We start from the raw sequence: 17,959 nt of genomic DNA, 5'->3' as shown, positions 1-17,959 counted from the left end.
GGATTTACAAAAAAGGGGGGGGGGTGCATCAGCCTCAGTAAGGCACTAACAACCAAACACATCTATAGGCAGGATGGACACAGTCTTGCACATGCAAACAATTTTATGACAGGTTTCTGGGCTTAAGGGGGTAGCTGAATTCCAGCTCTAGGTGTCCTGTAAGAGGGACAAACATCAGAATCATGCCTGGAAAGCAAGTTGCAGAGAGCTTTCGAGGGCTGTAGCTTTCATATTGGGCATTTAAAACCCAATGTTAAAATGGATATTATCACTTTCTAAAGTGTGTTTTTATTCTTTTACAGGCAGATCATGGCTTCTAGCTGTTTTAATCCCTTCCTTTTCTTGCTGAAATCCGTCTTTGTAACAAGACCCCTTCTAACTTTCAGGTTGGGTTGCCTGTGTGGGTGTGGGTGGGGGATACATACTGCAGCATGTGCCACTCATCAGTGGGTACACCAGTAAAGACAATGGCATCTCTTCACCACAGCAATGATTACCCGCCAATAGCATCTCTGCAAGAGGAGGGGCTATCACCATGTCTAACCAGAGAATCTCCAAAGTCAGAACTACCCACCTTTTAGATAACCATGAGGGTGCTTTCCCCATACCAACTGAATAAACTAATTTTAATAAAGTTTTGCTTTTAGAGGATTTCAATATTTCAATGGTAAAGCTAAATTGATTCCCCCATTCAGTTATAAAGAATATTATTTAATGTAGACTTGTTTTCTTAATTATATCCTAACTTTAAATTCCTGACCTCCCCCTAGGCTTGAAATATCCCACCTATTCTTTTTATTTCCTGGCTGCTTCCCTGCAAGAATGATCTATCACACAGTGCAATCAAATTATACTTTCTGAATTCTTTGTCTTTACCTTTCCTGACTACATTTTATCTCATATCTTAATCATCTTCATTGGCTTCCTTTTAATAATTTTTCAAATTCCTACAGACAACAGTCATCAGTTCACTTGCCTTTCTGAAATGTCTTGTCTTTGAAGAAAGGAATGCCCTAATAGAGCTTAAAAAGCAGTTGGTACTTTCCCATTTTAGCAGTTTCCAGTGATGATAGTCAATCAACCTTTAGTGGGTTTAGATAATGTTGATCATTCAACAGGCACTTACTCAGCTTCCACTCTGTATCATTATGTTAAAGTCTTGGATATGTATAGACAGACATCATCCTTGCTATAGATACACTAACAGTGAGTTCAGAAAACAGACATGAAGAGACAGTTACAATGCAGCAGGAAAATACAATGACAGGAACACAGGAGCACAAGCTACCTATGAGTCTTGGACTTACAGCTTACAACATGAAGTCATAAGGTTAGGTTCAGGAGGACACAAGCCCAGGTTCAGTTGGAACATTTATTACCTAGACTATAGGTGGTCTAGGATTATGGTTCTTTTTTTTCAGATTTTTTTTATTTGAATTAGAAACATAATTGTTTTACATGATGAACCTAGTTCCCTTCTCCCTCCCGTCCTCCGATACCACCCCCCCAACTAAAACCCTACCTATCACATATCCTTTCTGCTCCCCATGGATGATGAGGCCTTCCATAGGGAGTCATCAGAGTCTATCATATCCTTTGGGATAAGGCCTAGGCCCACCCCCGTGTGTCTTGGCTCAGGGAATATTCCTCTATGTGGAATGGGCTCCCAAAGTCCACACCTATGATAGGGATAAGTACTGAACTACTACAGGAGGTCATGTAGAATTCTGAGGTTTCCTCACAGAAACCCATGTTCCTGGAGTCTGGATCAGTCCCATGCTGGTATTCCAGCTATCAGTCTGGGGAGCAAGAGTTCCCTGATGTTCAGGTCAACTGTTTCTGTGGGTTTTACCAGTCTGGTCTGGACCCATTTGCTCTTCACTCGTCCCTCTCTGCATCTGGACTCCAGTTTAGTTCAGTGATAAGTTGTGGGTGTCTGCTTCTACTTCCATCAGCTACTGGATGAGGGCTATGGGGTGGCATATAAGTCAGTCATCAATCTCATTATCCTGGGAGGGCATTTAAGGTAGCCTCTCCTCTGTTGCTTAGATTGTTAGCTGGTGTCATCTTTGTAGATCTCCAGACATTTCCCTAGTGCCTGATTTCTCTGTAAGCCTAAAATGTCTCCCTCTATTATGATATCTCTATTCTCATTATCTTCTATTCTTCCCCTGACTCAACCTTTCTGCTCCCTCATGTCCTCTGCACCCTCCTCTTCTCCACTTCTCATTCTCCTAGCTCCCTTCCCCTTCATCCCATGCTCCCAATTTGCTCAGGGTATCTTGACCCTTTTCCCTTCTCTAGGGGACAATGTTTGTCTCTTTTAGGGTCCTCCTTGTTTACTAGCTTCTCTGGCAGTGTGGATTGTAGACTGGTAATCCTTTACTCTATGTCTAAAATCCGCAGGTGAGTGAGTACATATCATGTTTGTCTTTTTGTGATTGGGTTACCTCGCTCAGACTGGTTTCTTCTAGCTCCATCCATTTGCCTGCAAATTTCAAGTTTCCATTGTTTTTTTCTGCTGAGTAGTACTCCATTGTATAAATGTACCACATTTTCTCTATCCATTCTTCTGTTGAGGGGCATCTAGGCTGTTTCCAGTTTCTGGCTATTACAAATAGTGCTGCTATAAACATCGTTGAACTGATGTCCTTGTTGTATGAATGTGCTTCTTTTGAGTATATGCCTAAGAGTGGAATTGCTGGATCTTGTGGTAGACTGATTCCCATTTTCTTGAGGAGTCGCCATACTGATTTGCAAAGGCTGTACAAGTTGGCACTCCCACCAGCAGTAGAGAAGTGTTCCCCTTTCTCCATATCCTCACCAGCATGAACTGTCATATGTTTTTAACCTTCCTAATACTTCCATCCTTTAATACAGGTCCCCAAGTTGTGGTGACTCCCGAACCATAACATTATTTCATTACTACTTCATAATTATAATTTAGCCACTATTATGAATTATAATGTTTATTTATTATATTTATCTTACATTCAGGATATGTGATATGCAGCCTTAGAGGGGTCATGACCTACAAGTTGAGAACCATGGTCTAGGGTTTTTTACTTACTCTCTCCAATCATCAAATATGAGATAAGGATACTGAACACTGACATCATAAGTTCATGGTGAAAATTTAAGTTATCCTGAAAACCCTGCACATTGCCAGGGCTGGAGAAATGCTTTATTACCACTTGTATGCATGTATGTTCATATGGTTTGTTTTAGCTCTCTGAGAAATATATTTTCTTCTACCTCTGTATGAAGTCCATGTTGTTTGATAAAGAGAATTAAGGAAGTACTTTAATATAAATCTGAACATACTTCAATATAGGCTAAGATTAGTATTAAGTTGAAAATAGAAAATGTTTTAAAACCATATGCACATATGAATATTACACCAAATAGCACAAGGAAAAATGAATTGCTCTGTTTTTTTATCCATTTACCATATAGGAATTTCAAGTTTTTATTCTTTTTGGAGACAACCATTTTAGACTATTGTTAGTTATTTTTTTCTGGACTCACATTGCAATTACAATCTTCTAATACTTAGAATACTCTTTATTGATTAAAAGATGACTTTCATTGTATTTTAAGTACACTTCTTTTTTGGTTTCACTTAACTTTTGATACAAACTCAATATGCTTTTGTTTATTTTTGAGATTGTAATCATTTATTATTTTTGTTTGTCTTGTTTTGGGTTTTGAACTTAATACATAGTACAGGCTGACCTCTAACTCATAGCAGTCCTCCTACCACAGACTCCCAAGCGCTGGAATGCAGGCATGTATCACCCACTTTCATGCTCTACCATCACCAATTATATTGATTGATGGCATATGTGTACAGTTGCCATAAAGTGACAAGTTAAACTAACTGTAAAATAGGCCAAGTAGAGTCACACCTGATAACAAACTCCCTCTCCATCCTTAGACAAACCATCTTTCTGATATGGTATCTGCTATCAGAATTATAAACATATTATTTATCCTGGAAATGATGATATAACTTTCTTAGGCAAGAAAAAATGTAGTTTCAAGTGATAGAATAAAAATACCAGTCCAGAAAATTCTCACACATAGTACAATTGCTCAAATTGTAGTGTATTTTGCCATGACAGTCACATCCAATAATTTCCTTAGTAGATTCTCTAATGGTATCTTACAATTACCAGCAAATGAAATTACACCGCAGTGGAGAAGATTCAGGTTAAGAGTGACTTCCGTTCATCTCCAGTGTATATTATGTATATGTTCATTGTGTTAGCATATTAACAAATTAGATTCTTAATTAAGAGAAGCTTTAAATTTTCCCTTGGAAGAGCAATGAACTAGTTAAGGAATCATTTCTCATAAGACTGAAAACCAACTCTGAAGAACAGGTGAATGTCACACTTTTAACTCTAAAATGTTTTTTATATTATTTATGATATCCATTAAACCCAAGGTCAAGTAGTACAATAGCAGACATCTTTTGGGATCTGAGGGTCTAATCTCAATGCTATGGCTACAGAGCTCCCAGTGACTGTTTTATCTATGCTTTCTTAAAATAATTCATGGCTTGCTTCCCCACCAAGTAAAGGCAAAGTTCAAACCAGGATTGCAGGGCTTTGGTGGGACCCTGAACCTTTCACTCTTCACCCACAGGCACATTTCAACTGCACATTTCTCATCCTTCTCAACTTGCCATGCACCTGTTGATGCTTTGCACCTGCTTTCCTCTTGACTGACAGGTGCCATCATCACTCTCTTTGCCAAGTCATCTCAGATTCATGCTTCTGCACCAACTGCAATTTCTACACAGCCATGTTACAGAATTAAGGATTGTATTAGAAAACAAAACTAAAATGAAGAGGCCTTGTGATTTGTTTGTACCTCTGTGGTTAATGACAAAAAAGCAACAAAATTATTGTCAGAACACTCAAATATTTATTTTTCAGCTTTGAAATAATTCTCTAGTGTTTTTCTTCATAATATGTCTAAGGCATAAAATAAAATATAATAAAAAGTGACTTTGGCTGGGAGGAGCTCCAAGGACTGAGATTCTATAGAACCCACATGCAGTCATTCATTTAACCGTAGATTTTGAGCATTGGTCAAATGCCTAGTGTTACACGGTCCTCAATGTCTAGAAGAAAAACTATCACAATGTCTGTTCCCTGGAGCTTACAGTTAGGCACAGTTGAAAAATCACTGTTTCTCATCCAATGCTCCATTTACAGATAAGACAAATGTTTTTCCTAAAGGCTGTGTGGCTGGCTGAGGGCATTCTCAACAAACAACTAGCAAAAGCTCTTTAGTTCCAGCTATGAAGCCATGCTCCCAAGTAAAGCTGACCCAGAAATAAAATATAACATCTGTGCCCTCTGTTGCTCTCTGGATCTTTGTATGGAAAAAACAAAAATACGGATTTCTAAAAGCAATTTAAGGTCCAGTTAATCAAATCTACAGTTTAACAGAAAAGTGGTAGTTTCCCACCCTTATCACTGAGCAACCAAGACTTTGTTAGAAACCTGTTTTTCATTTCTAAATACTTACCTGTAGTTCACAAGTGTTCTATACACTTCAAGCATGGCAGTAACGGCACAAGACTTATTGCTAAGTTCCTTATTCCATTATAATTTGTACTAAGGGGAAGTCATCTCTTATTTGAAATGCAAGTTGTCACCCATAGCTAAAAAGGCCCAGAGCTAGATACTTAGTGAGCATTTGATAAATATTCCTCCTCTTGGTTCCCTCCCTCTACCACATTCACACTCTATCATATTATGGCATTAGTAACTGGGAAACCTTGACAAAAGGAAGTCTAAATCTATTGACACAGGAACCAGGATGCTACACCCTGCTGCCCTGAGGAAATGGCTACCATGAGAGTCAGTTTTTACCCCCCCACACACACTCATTCTTCTGAAGTACTTAAAGCCATACTCTAACACTTACTATACACAATATGAATAATTAAAAGCATTAGAGAAATTGAATTTTTCCACAATTTATACTTATTTGCATTGTCATTTCTATAAAACTTGAATCTCTGAAGTTTTATTTCCTACTACCATTCTTCAAAATAATATAATCAATATTTAACTCATGCAATACTCATTCTTTAAAAACAAACATGGAACTCATTAAGGAGAGAATGTCTTAGCATAGATTTAAGCATTGACATTTAGAAAGACAGAGAGGGGCTAGGGAGATCCCTCAGCAGTTAAGACCACTTACTGCTCTGAGGGCTGATGTTTGGTTCAGTATCTACAAGGGGCTGTAACCCCAGATCCAAGGAATCTAAAACCTCCTTCTGTCCTTAGCGAGCAGACAGACCACACACACACACACACACACACACACACACACACACACACACCATACATAATAAAAAATTAACAAGAGAAAAAAGAGAGGGGGAGAGATATGTGTAAGAGAAGCACAGAGCCACATGTCTTCACCAGGGAGGGCGGCACAGAATTCTTACCTAAAAAGATATTGTCAGTCACTGCAGACTCAGAGTTCCCTCATAGTTACAATGTAATTAAGCCTTATGTTGTAATTAGGGAGCCAGATTTCCAGCTTTCTCTTTCATAAATCAACAGTCACTAATCCCATGTTATATTAGATCATCAAAAGATGGGCTTTAGAAAACCAGTATGTAAAATATAAAAACGCCTTTAAGACACGTTCCAAATTGCTTCTCATCAAAAGTGTGGCAAGTTATGTGTTTTTAATAATCTAATGCTTAAATCTCCCAGATGAGTGTGAAAGAGAAAAAGCAATTTTAACCTGAAAAAAACAAAAAAAAAAAAAAAAAAAAACAAAAACAGAACTGCAGTGTAGGGAGCAGAAGCAGAGCGAGGTACAGCCTTAGTGGACTTCTGCCTCTACTCCTAACCCACTGCTCATAGGCTGACCACTACTGGCATACAGAAAACAAGTCTCTAATGTGCAAATGCAATCAAGGGCCACAGGCAGTTAATGAGACAGGGCCTTGTCCTGATGTATCTTATTGCTAGAAGATAAGTAGTTCAATTGATTGGCTATAAAATCCTGCATCGGGAGTAATATATAATGTTAGTGCTTTTAATAATAATGGTGGGCTGGAGAAATGGTTCAGCGGTTAAGAGCACCGACTGCTCTTCCAGAGGTCCTGAGTGCAATTCCCAGCAACCACATGGTGGCTCACAACCACCTTGAATGAGATCCGGTGCCCTCTGCTGGCATGCAGGCAGAAGACTGTATAGACTGCATTCATAATAAATAAATAAAATCTTAAAAAAAATAATAATGGACTTGTAAAAATACCTCCCTATTTTTCCCTCTAGAATATGCAAAGTGTATAAATATATTAATGACATTCTGACAGACTGAAGCCAACACGGACACACTTCAAAATCCTTCCTGTTTTCATACAATTCAGTCATGCACTGCTAATTAATCTCTCCTCAGGAGTCCCAGAAAGTTGATCTTAAGTTGGAGAAATCAGTGGAAGGAGTCAGGCAAGTGACATTTGAACAACAACAAAAAAAAAAAACTATACTCCTTCCTAGAAATAAGGAGCCCTAAGATTGGAAAAGGCCTGGTGTGCTTCACAAACAGGCTGCTCTTGTTCATTTGGGGGAAAGAAAAGAAAGTTCACTGAGTGGAGTGAGGACAGAGGGAGAGACACTGAGTGGGGCACAGACACACACACACACACACACACACACACACACACACACACACAGAGAGAGAGAGAGAGAGAGAGAGAGAGAGAGAGAGAGAGAGAGGTGCAGTCACGCAGAACAGTGGAATCAGTGTCTGATGTTCATCTGCCAGTCTCCAGGGTGTCAGACCTCCAAGGAATTAATCCAGGAACAAAGTAATGAAATGACACTAAGGCAAATTAACTTCCCTTATTTAAAAGTAAAAGGTCACATTTAGCAACTTAAGACTGCTATAACCACTGAAGAATTATAAGTTAAAACCCATTGGTTTCACATCAGAGAGTAATTTCCTGAGAACGGGCTCCAGCCCTGAGATGAGACTCTTACTGTAGACATATAGAGGCCATCCTATTCATTTCTAGGATCTTACCTTTAGAGTGACCTATGTAGAAGGTGGAAAAGAGAGCAAATGCTGCCATTAGCTTTCAACCCTCCAAAGCTTCAAATGATCGGAAGTAGTAGCTTTCTAAAGTCAGGACTCAGACAAAATGAAGTTTCCACTGGGACTGGGAAATGGAGCCATGGGTAAGGACACTTGTTGCAAGCCTGAGGACACCCTGCATGCCTGAGTTCAAGCACCGGGACATATACACTAGGATCAGAGAACAAACTATACTGTGACCTCCAAGCACAATTAGCATATGCATATATATATATATATATATATATATATATGTGTGTGTATGTGTGTGTATTTATGTATGTATATATATGTGTGTGTGTATTCTCTATTTTTCTGATCTAAATCTCACTTGTCATTTTTATGTGCTGAATTTTGAGTAAACAAACTTTTATATTCATGTGAAAAAATCTTTAAAATTTAGAAAGAGAATTTTAATGTATTTGATTAATTGCTCAGAAGAATAGAAATAGTAGTCTTTCTACTGACCCTTACTTTTTGAAGTCACTTATGCCAAGGGTAGTTTCCAGCTTCTGTGAGGCAATGACCTCTATTGCTCATGAAAGCAAGAGCAGAAGTATCATTGTTGGAGTGCTCGAGGAGACTGGACACATTTATACCCTAAGACCTAATTATTCTACTTCTAGGTATATGCATAACAAAACAAATATCAACATATGTCTGTCTATATAGATGATATGGTTAAAATAGGAAATCAAAAACAAGTGATTTACAGAGTCATCACATTTGTGGCATCACAGTAGACTCTAGCTGAAAATTAACCATACATACAGAAACTTTGACAACCATACACACATTCCAGTATGTTCAAAGACTAGTCTAGTGTTCAGCAATGGAAGTGTGAGAAGGAACCATAGAATCAATAAATGGATCCCATTGACATAAAGTTGACTGAGAGAGTCTGTCATAGGAAGGAAAGTCTATGTAATCTGTTTATATAAAGTTGAAAGGATGGCAAAAACAGTTATTGAGGCTGAAGAGTCAAGAAGCAAGTGGCTCTTGGGAAGGCAGTGTAGGTTAGTGCCTGTGGAGTGCACAGCAGGGGGGTGGGGTTGTGCAGTAGCTGCAGAGTGGCTACACATGAATGTTCACTTTCTCAACATTTATAGACCTGTTCATTGAAAATATCATTTGCAACTTGCATCATTTTGAAGTATTTTCATTTTAAATTGATCGAGGGGAAGAAAAGATGGCTGAGTGATCAAGAACACTAGCTGTTCTTCTGAAAGTTCCAGGTTAAGTGGCCTTCTCTTCTTTTAATGATCAATCTCTAGATATTTTGGCTAAAGGCACAAAAATACAAATAAATACATTTTTCTCTAAAAAGAAAGGTGTGAAAATTTGTTTTAAAAGTCAAGTTATCTCTTGGCAAACAGATACTATTTAATGATGGACTGGGAGGAAGGGACATTAGAAGTACTGAATGCTGAACACAAGTGTGTCTATAGTGCTGTGGCCTTGAAATAGTCTGTTTAAACACATTCTTTTTGAACTAGAGAATACAACCCAAAACTCCTACATTGCTCCAGTTCAAAAATGTTCTATAATCTGAAAAATAACAACATGCCTTAAATATACAAGATTAGCTAGACACTTAGGAAAGGCCACAGAAGAGTAAATGAAGTGAAGGACATGTGGGCAGATCTATTTTGTATTTTGATTTGAGATATTATTGCATAAACTAATATAAATATATTTCCTATATGTGTATGTATATATGCATATGCATATATACTAATGTGTATGTATTTATATATCTAATAATCATGAGTACACAAAAAAGGAGTGGAAAGTTATCTTCAAGATATTGACAATTATGAAGTGGAGAAAAAAACTAGATGAAAAATTTTTTAGAATGCTGATAGGTTTAGCTATTGAACTCATACTGAGACATTTTCACAAATTTAAGGTTGATACAGATTACACATTATATGAGAGAGAGAGAGAGAGAGAGAGAGAGAGAGAGAGAGAGAATATGTGTGTGTGTGTAAAAATCAATGTGGAGTACAAAACAATGATGCATTGTAAAAATAGAAAGCTTCAAAGACCGTAAACTTTGTGTCAATTCTCCAAATGTGTTGGCATTTACCAAAGAAGACCCTGGTCAATATGTTTCTGCTGAGAAAAGTCCATTGTGTTATTGCACATAGTTCAAAGATGACAGCAATATTTGACTAGCTTTCCGCTTTTTTTTTTTTTTTTTTTTGACTGTCGTAGGGTTTTTATTGCTGTGCTCAAACACCGTAACCAAAAGTAAGTTGGGGAGAAAAGGGTTTATTCTACCTATACTTCTAATCACTGGAGCAGGGTAGGAACCTGGAGGCAGGAGCAGAGGCTATGCTCTGCTGGCTTGCTCCACATGGCTTGCTCAGCCTGCTTTCTTATAGAACCCAAGACTACCAGCCCAGGGGTGGCATCATTGACAATGGACTGGGTCTTCCCCTGTCAATCACTGATTAAGAAAATGTCCTACAGGCTTACCTGCCTACAGCCTAAAGGAGGCATTTTCTCAATCGATGGTCTCTCCTCTGTGTCAAGTTTACGGAACAACTAGCTGGCATAATGACCCATGCCTGTGCCCAGCACTCAGGAAAATCAGAAGTTTGAGGCCAGCCTGGGTTATACAAGGCCCTGCCTGTAAAAAAGAAGTGACTGGGAAAAAAAGAGGCTGGGAAGACAGCTCAGTGTTAAGACCTCTTTCAGAAGACCGGAGTTTGGTTCCTAGCACCCACACCAGGCAATTCACAGATACCTATAATTCTACTTGCAGAAGCTCTGAAGTCCTCTTCCGGCCTCCATGGGCACTGGTAAACATGGAACACACACACACATACACTTCCTATTTAAAAAAAAATGGCCAGGGAGATGGCTCAGTAGGTAAAAGCATTTGCTGCCAACAAGCCTGGTGACCCGAGTTTGACCCTTGAAACTCAGGTAAAAAGTCATAGGAGGGCTGGAGAGATGGCTCAGCTGTTAGGAGTATTGCTGCTATTGCAAAGGACCTAGGTTCCAGATTCAGTTCCCAGCACCCACATAAACTCCAGTTCCAGGAGACCCAGCACCTCTTCTGGCATCAGACATACATGCAGTGTGCATCCATATCTGTAGAGCAAATACTCATATACATAAAGTTAAATAAAACAAATATTTTTAAAAATAAATGAATTTAACATCCCAACTACAGTTTCCCCTCCTTCCTCTCCTCCCAGTCTTCCTTCCCCACCCTCATCCCCCCATCCACTCCTCCTCTATTTCTATTCAGAAAAGGGCAGGCCACCTATGGATATCAACAAAACATGGCATATTATGTTGCAATAGGATTAAGAACCTCGCCTTATATTAAGGCTGGGCAAGACAACCTATTGGTGCTGTGCAGCTAGTCCTGTGGGTTTCTTTGCCCCTTTTTTTTCTCTTCTAACAAATATTTGAGCATATGTCTTTAGTTCACAAGTTCTGTCTCCTTGATCTTCACTGAATTCTCACATTAGTCACCCTTGTTACTGTCATTAGTAATATCTCATTGTTTTCAAGAATTTGTTTGTTTTTCATAATTTCAACCTAAAAATTGACTCATTTTGTTTGTATAGTGTTTTTCTGACGACATACACGCATAAGTGCACGCATATCTGCACATGTAAGCACACAATGTCTCAGACAGAATCATTTCATCTTTAAGTTACAGGAAATTCTGCCATTTGTGACATATATACAATATGAACCTTGAAGACATTGTACTAAGTGAAATGAATCAGGCAAACACAGGGTCAGTGCTGCATGACGTCATTTGGAAGTGAAACTTGAAGAAAACTCCTCTGATGCGATAGAAAGGTGGTACTAGATGCTGTGCAGTGAAGAAATGGGAAGATGCTGAGAAACTTTCTCAAAGCTGTGATTCCTAAGAAGGTGACCACGTTCTGGGAATGCCCCCACTCCCAAGAGTATTTAGATAACACAATTAGAACTGATGGTCTTTAAAAAAGAGGACAGATAGATCTGTGAGAAATTGGGAGGGGGTGACTATGATCAAAATACATTGTATGAAATTCTCAAATAATTAATAAAAATTGTTATTTAAAATTTTGTAAAAGGTATAGACTTTCAGTTATCAAATTAATTAGCACCAGAGACCCAATGTACAGTGTGGTAGATATACACAATACCATATTGTACTAATAAGTTGCTAATAGACTAATGTTTAGTATTCATAACATAGGCAGGTAAGGATTAAGGGCTCAGGCAGGCAAGCAGGTGAGGAGATGGATATAGATTAATGTAAATTGCATTAGTCGTGGTAGTCATTCTACAAAGCACAAACATATCAACGCATCACATTTTACATTTTCAATGTGGATTATTGTCAATTATTTCTCAATATGCTAAAATAATTTTTTAAGTAAAATAAAATTACTAAAGAAAAACTTACTTTGAAAGTTGCTAAAGTCATTAAGTCTGAAAATTGAGCATTTAAGTCACAATAGGATACCAGGACACCAATCAGTCTGGCTCAGGAAGAAGACCAGGACTCTCATGTAGTCTGAGCTACAAGTAGAGTGATAGCCCTTTCCAAAACTATGTCAGTTTCCATAATACTAAACATCCACAACACTGTAACCCATCAATCTTGATTAAGGTACATAGAGTATAGATGGGCCTTCAGAAAGGAATACACCAGGATTTCATGCTGACTTTGGTCACAGAAAATGCTGAACATCCCAAACTTTAAAAAAAATTAAAAAATAATACTCCAAAGTATTACAAGATCTGAAACTAATTTAACTTTGGGTTTCAAATTACAGAAATTCAAGTGGTAAAACCTATGCAAAAATAGCAAAACAAAAAACTTCTAAAATTATGAAATACATTCATCCCCAACCATGTCAGATAAGAGATCTAAAATTAGAACCAGCTCTGATGTCCATCAGCCATATAATCAGACAGCCTTTATCAAAGTCCCATAATTCAGTGCTACAACATGCTGTGTGGTTTCCACTATATGAAGTTCACTGTCAAAACAGTGATTACAAGGAACAAACCAAATACATACCAACTGACTAAGTAATTTTAAAAAATGGTAAATATGTACAATACATTAATCAGTTATAAATGAAATTAAATACTAATATATGCCACAACATTGGAAAACCTTGAAAAATGCTGAGTAAAAGAAACTAATCACAGAAGAACACAAATTACATTTTTCTACTTAAAGGACAGGTCCATGATATGTAAACTCACAGAGATAAGAAGTGATTGTTGTGAGTCCAGAGGCAGGACTAATAGTTATCTCCCAACGGAGATAGGATTTCTTTTAGAAATGATGAAAATGTCCTAGAATTGGATGCTTGTAATAGTTGTAGGATCTTATAAATATACTTAAAAGCCATTTGCTGTGAATTTTATAATAAGTGAATGATTTTTACAATTTTTAAATAGTTATTTTAAAGGAAAGGATAAGGCACTGAGGAATATTTAGATGTCAAAACATTTTTAGTGCTGACCCCAGTAACACGTATACGGTATTGGAATATATAGAATGTTTTTGTCTGCTTATATGTGATTTGCTTATATTGTGCATGTATGTACATCTTGTGGACTTTCCTATGACAAAATACTATATGAAATATTATTACCCACATTCTCCAATATAAAAAATATAAACAAGCCAATTTTTTTCAAAATTAAGTTGCACCATTAGTAGACTAGAAAGTTTTAGAGGCTTGGGTATCTAATTTCACTCCATAAGTACAGGTGCAGAACAAAGTTCCATTACAGGTAGAACACATAAGAAGGTTTGCATCAAAAATAGTTCCCTATAACTTCTGACACCAGTTGCCTGGCTTTCTTACCAGGAAAGCAATACACACTTTTAAGCAGTCAAATCTACAAGAGAAGGCTTCCATTTTGTGGAAAATAATAGCATCTCAGAGAGGTGGGAGGGTCTGAGTAAGAATGAAATGTCTAAGGATTAACAAGATGGCCATATAGGTCAAACCAAAGGGAAAATTGGATCTTTTACAGTTGTTAAATTAACTTTGTGATCCTAAAGCCCATCTTCACTGTATGTAGTGGAAGACGTTTTTCTTTTCTTTTTTTATGATTTTTGGATTTTTAAATTTTTTTACTTAAATTAAAAACAATCTTATTTTAACATACAAATCCCAGTTCCCTCTCCCTCTCATCCTCCCATCCCCCACCACCTCCCTATCCACTCCTCAGAGAGGTTGAGGCCTCCCATGGGGGAATCATCAAAGTCTGTCACATCATTTGGGGCAGGACTGAGGCCCTCCCCCTATATCTAAACTAAGAGAGTATTCCTCCATAGGGAATGAGCTCCAAAAAGCCAGTTCATGCACCAGGGATAAATTCTAGTTCCACTGCCAGTGGCCCCACAGACTGTCCAAGCCCCCACTGACACCCACATGTTCAGAGGTCCTAGTTTGGTCTTATGCTGGTTCCCCAGCTGTCAATCTGGAGTCCTTGAGCTCCCAGAAATGGTTTTTCTTAAGGAACTTGTACACAAAATTTCTATTACCAATCAGGGTTGCCTGTTTTAACTAGGGTTGTATCAATGTCTTTGATAAGAGGTGAAAAATAAGCACAAACTCTGCTAATTACTGAGTTATAAATTTAGCACTATATATGACATTATGATGCTGAAATGGCACAATATGTTTCGAACACAACTTTGCTTATACTCATAATCTTATTTAGTGGTATAGGCAAATAAATCTTTTTAAGTTTAAGAAATAATTTTAACTGGTTTCTAGTCTTTAATATCCCAAATGCTAAACTACCATTTTTTGGAAACAGCATTGTGACATTATAAAGACATTTTGAGGGAAAAAGCCTGACTTGAATTTTAGTTCATGCATTATTTATATTAGAATATGTCCTCAGTGCCTTCCAAGCTAAGAAACTTAGACATGTCAATAACACCTTTTTTTTCCTTTCAGAAATCAAACTTGTCACAATTTCATCACCCAGAAAATAGCCATGAGTACTGGAGTAAGTAAGAACGCTCCATGAGGAGAAGCTGTCACCAAAGTGCAGGATTTACATGCGACAAAGGCCCTCAGATACTTCTTAAAGCCTCAAAGAATTCTACCAAAGTCCCAAATCCTGTGAACATAATCTCATTTCTGCCATGGCTGATCGAACACAGAAGATGAACAGACATGCTGCTACAGATGACATGTTGACTGTAAGGAAAAACAGAGGATCAAGGAAGCATGCAAAAAGGCTACAACATTACAATTAACTTATGGCAATGAAAAATCATAGTACCATTCCAGTGGTTCTTAAGATAACGAAATCCTTGCATACAAATCTAGCAAAACATGGATCCATATTCCTAAAATGAAATGCTAATGATAGAAAATTAAAGAATATCTAGAATAATGGAAATGTACCACATCAATAAACTAGGAGATGAAACATGGCAAACATACAGATTCTAAGCCAATCTATAAACTGATGAAAATTTCACCAGGTTCCTATAAAGTTTGTTTGCAAACATAACAAGCTTATCCTGAAATTAATATGTTAAGGTGCAAGACTTAGAAGAGCTAAGACCATTAGGGGTGGGTGTCAGTATTTGGGCATTTGTACTGGCCAGCCCTTGGAGTTTTGACAGGAGACCCCCTCAGCTGCACCCACAAAGAGAACCACCTGTGCCTATTCACTGCGTTCCCCTTTAAAACTGCCCTGCCCACCTCCATCTCTTTCTCTTGCCCTCTCTAGGTCTCTCTCTCTCTCTTTCTCTCTCTCTTCCTCTTTTTTTCTCTCTCCCTCTCTCTCACTGCTCCCTTCCCTGGAGGCTGGTCTCCCCCCTCCCCTTTGCCCTAGTAAAAAAGCTCTCTACTTGAACTCTGTCACATGGTATCTTTCACTTGTGCTGCTTTTTAAAAATTACAACAGTGGGGAGTATAAAAGTGGAATGACTACTCAATGTTGAAAGGTAGTATCCACCACAGTGGTTTAGAAAGTATGGTGTTAGCTGAGAAACACAGATTAAAAGCAAAAATAAAAGACACAGAGTCAAACAAGTTCCTTTCTATACAAAGGTTCAAATACAGTTCAGTGAGGGACAGATAGTACTTCAACAAATGGAAGTGGACAAATTGGACATCATTGGACCTCGCATCTTACAACTGCTAATTCAAAGTAAATAAGAACTTAAGAATAAAATTTAAAACTCAACTAAAAAACTTTGGGAGAAAAACATAGGGGAATATGTTCAGAATCTAAGGACAAACAGTTTTTTAACTGTCCCTTCACAAAAGGAAAACTGTTTGTGCTATGAAAACATGCTGTAAAATATTAAAAAGACCAACTATTGACTGGGAAATAGTTACAAACCACATACCCACCAAGAGATTAGTCTCAAACTGCATAATGACTCTCAAAATACCTACTAAAAGTTCAGGTATAAAATGACCAAAACACATGGACAGGTATTTTACTGGAAAGAATAAATAAATAAGCAAGAAAATATGCTCAATATAATTAGCCACCAGGGAAATACAGATTAAACCCATGATTACACTGCTCACCAGAATAGGAAATGTTGATTCCCTAAGTGATTATCAAGGAAAGTGGGTTTCACACTCTGCCTAGATACACAGAATGACAGTCACTTTGAAAAAGGAGGATGTTGGCTTCTTACAAAAATAAATATGAGCTTACCACATGACCCAGTGATTACAATGTTGAGCATCTATCCCAATAGAGATATGGTATTGGTATATGGATGTCTTTATTCAGATAAACACAAGCCGGAGAGAGTGCCCTCAGGCAGCAGGCTAGAGAACCCAGAAAAGAGACTGCTCCCACATCTGTCCTCTTCTTAAGAATTCCCCACACGTCATCCTGAACCTCCCTTGACCACGCCCTCACAGGCATAGCCAAGCACACCTGTAGCAGCTCCTAGGAGGCAGGGCTACAGTGTCTCCCTACAATTCCCTTTAAGTCTAAAAGAGGATTAAAACTTAATAGTGTAAAGCATCCAAAATTAACAATCATAAAGGTGAAACACAAGAAGATACAATAATCTGCTATTGCACATCCTAACTATGTCTATTCCGGCTAAGCCCTAAAGTCATGTGGAAAGGGTGTCCAACTTGAGCACCTCCTTCCAATCCCAACTCTAAATGATAAGAAAGTTATTCCTAACTAGGCTTACACTACCCTAATAGACAATAATGGGGAATGGGGGTGTAGCATCTTCTAAGTTATTTCCTGCTGAAACCGGACAATGGTAGCCTTGAGGGGTCCTGTGGGGGGAAAATGTTAGTATAGTCAAAGTCTCTAATGGGGTTATCTCCAGTCCATGTTAGATGGGATTTGCTTGATTGAAGATCTAGGTTGAAATCCTCAACTTGATTGAAGTCAGTTCTCGAAGCTCTAGTCAGAGTGTCAGTTGAAATTGAGTAAGTTGGATCCAGTGCAGTCAAAGAGGTATGGCCCAATTCCTTTTCTGGAGCATCCAGGGATTGTTGTCAGACAGGTCTTCATTGGCTGTATGGGACTCAAATATAAGTGTTAGCAGAGAAATGTTTGCTTGCATATGTATGTATGCTGGGGAAGGCAACCATGGGCGGGTGCAGGCCTTGAAAGAAAGAGCCAAGAAAAGACAAAAGATAGTCCTCAAATTATTAATTTATTCTGTATTACATCACTCTCCGGCTTGTGTTTTTCTAAATAAAGACATCCGTATACCAATATCATGGTTACATTTTTATTTTAAAAAGTTATTTTTCATTTTCCATACCAACCGCAGTTTCCCCTCCCTCCCCTTCACCACCCCACCCTGCTTCCCCATTACCCCCCCATCCACTCC

The 17,959-nt window shown here is 38.1% G+C and overlaps 1 protein-coding gene across 1 annotated transcript in view; it reads right to left on the bottom strand.

The window, feature by feature from the left end:
* Nucleotides 1–17,959, bottom strand: part of Kcnh5 (potassium voltage-gated channel subfamily H member 5) — a 292,983-nt gene that overhangs the window by 69,043 nt on the left and 205,981 nt on the right. The gene's annotated exons all lie outside the window — the stretch shown is intronic.

This window comes from Cricetulus griseus, chromosome 5 (genome assembly GCF_003668045.3).
Source record: "Cricetulus griseus strain 17A/GY chromosome 5, alternate assembly CriGri-PICRH-1.0, whole genome shotgun sequence".
In the NCBI taxonomy this organism is placed as follows: Eukaryota; Metazoa; Chordata; class Mammalia; order Rodentia; family Cricetidae; genus Cricetulus; species Cricetulus griseus.
This window is presented reverse-complemented; position numbering and strand designations above follow the sequence as displayed.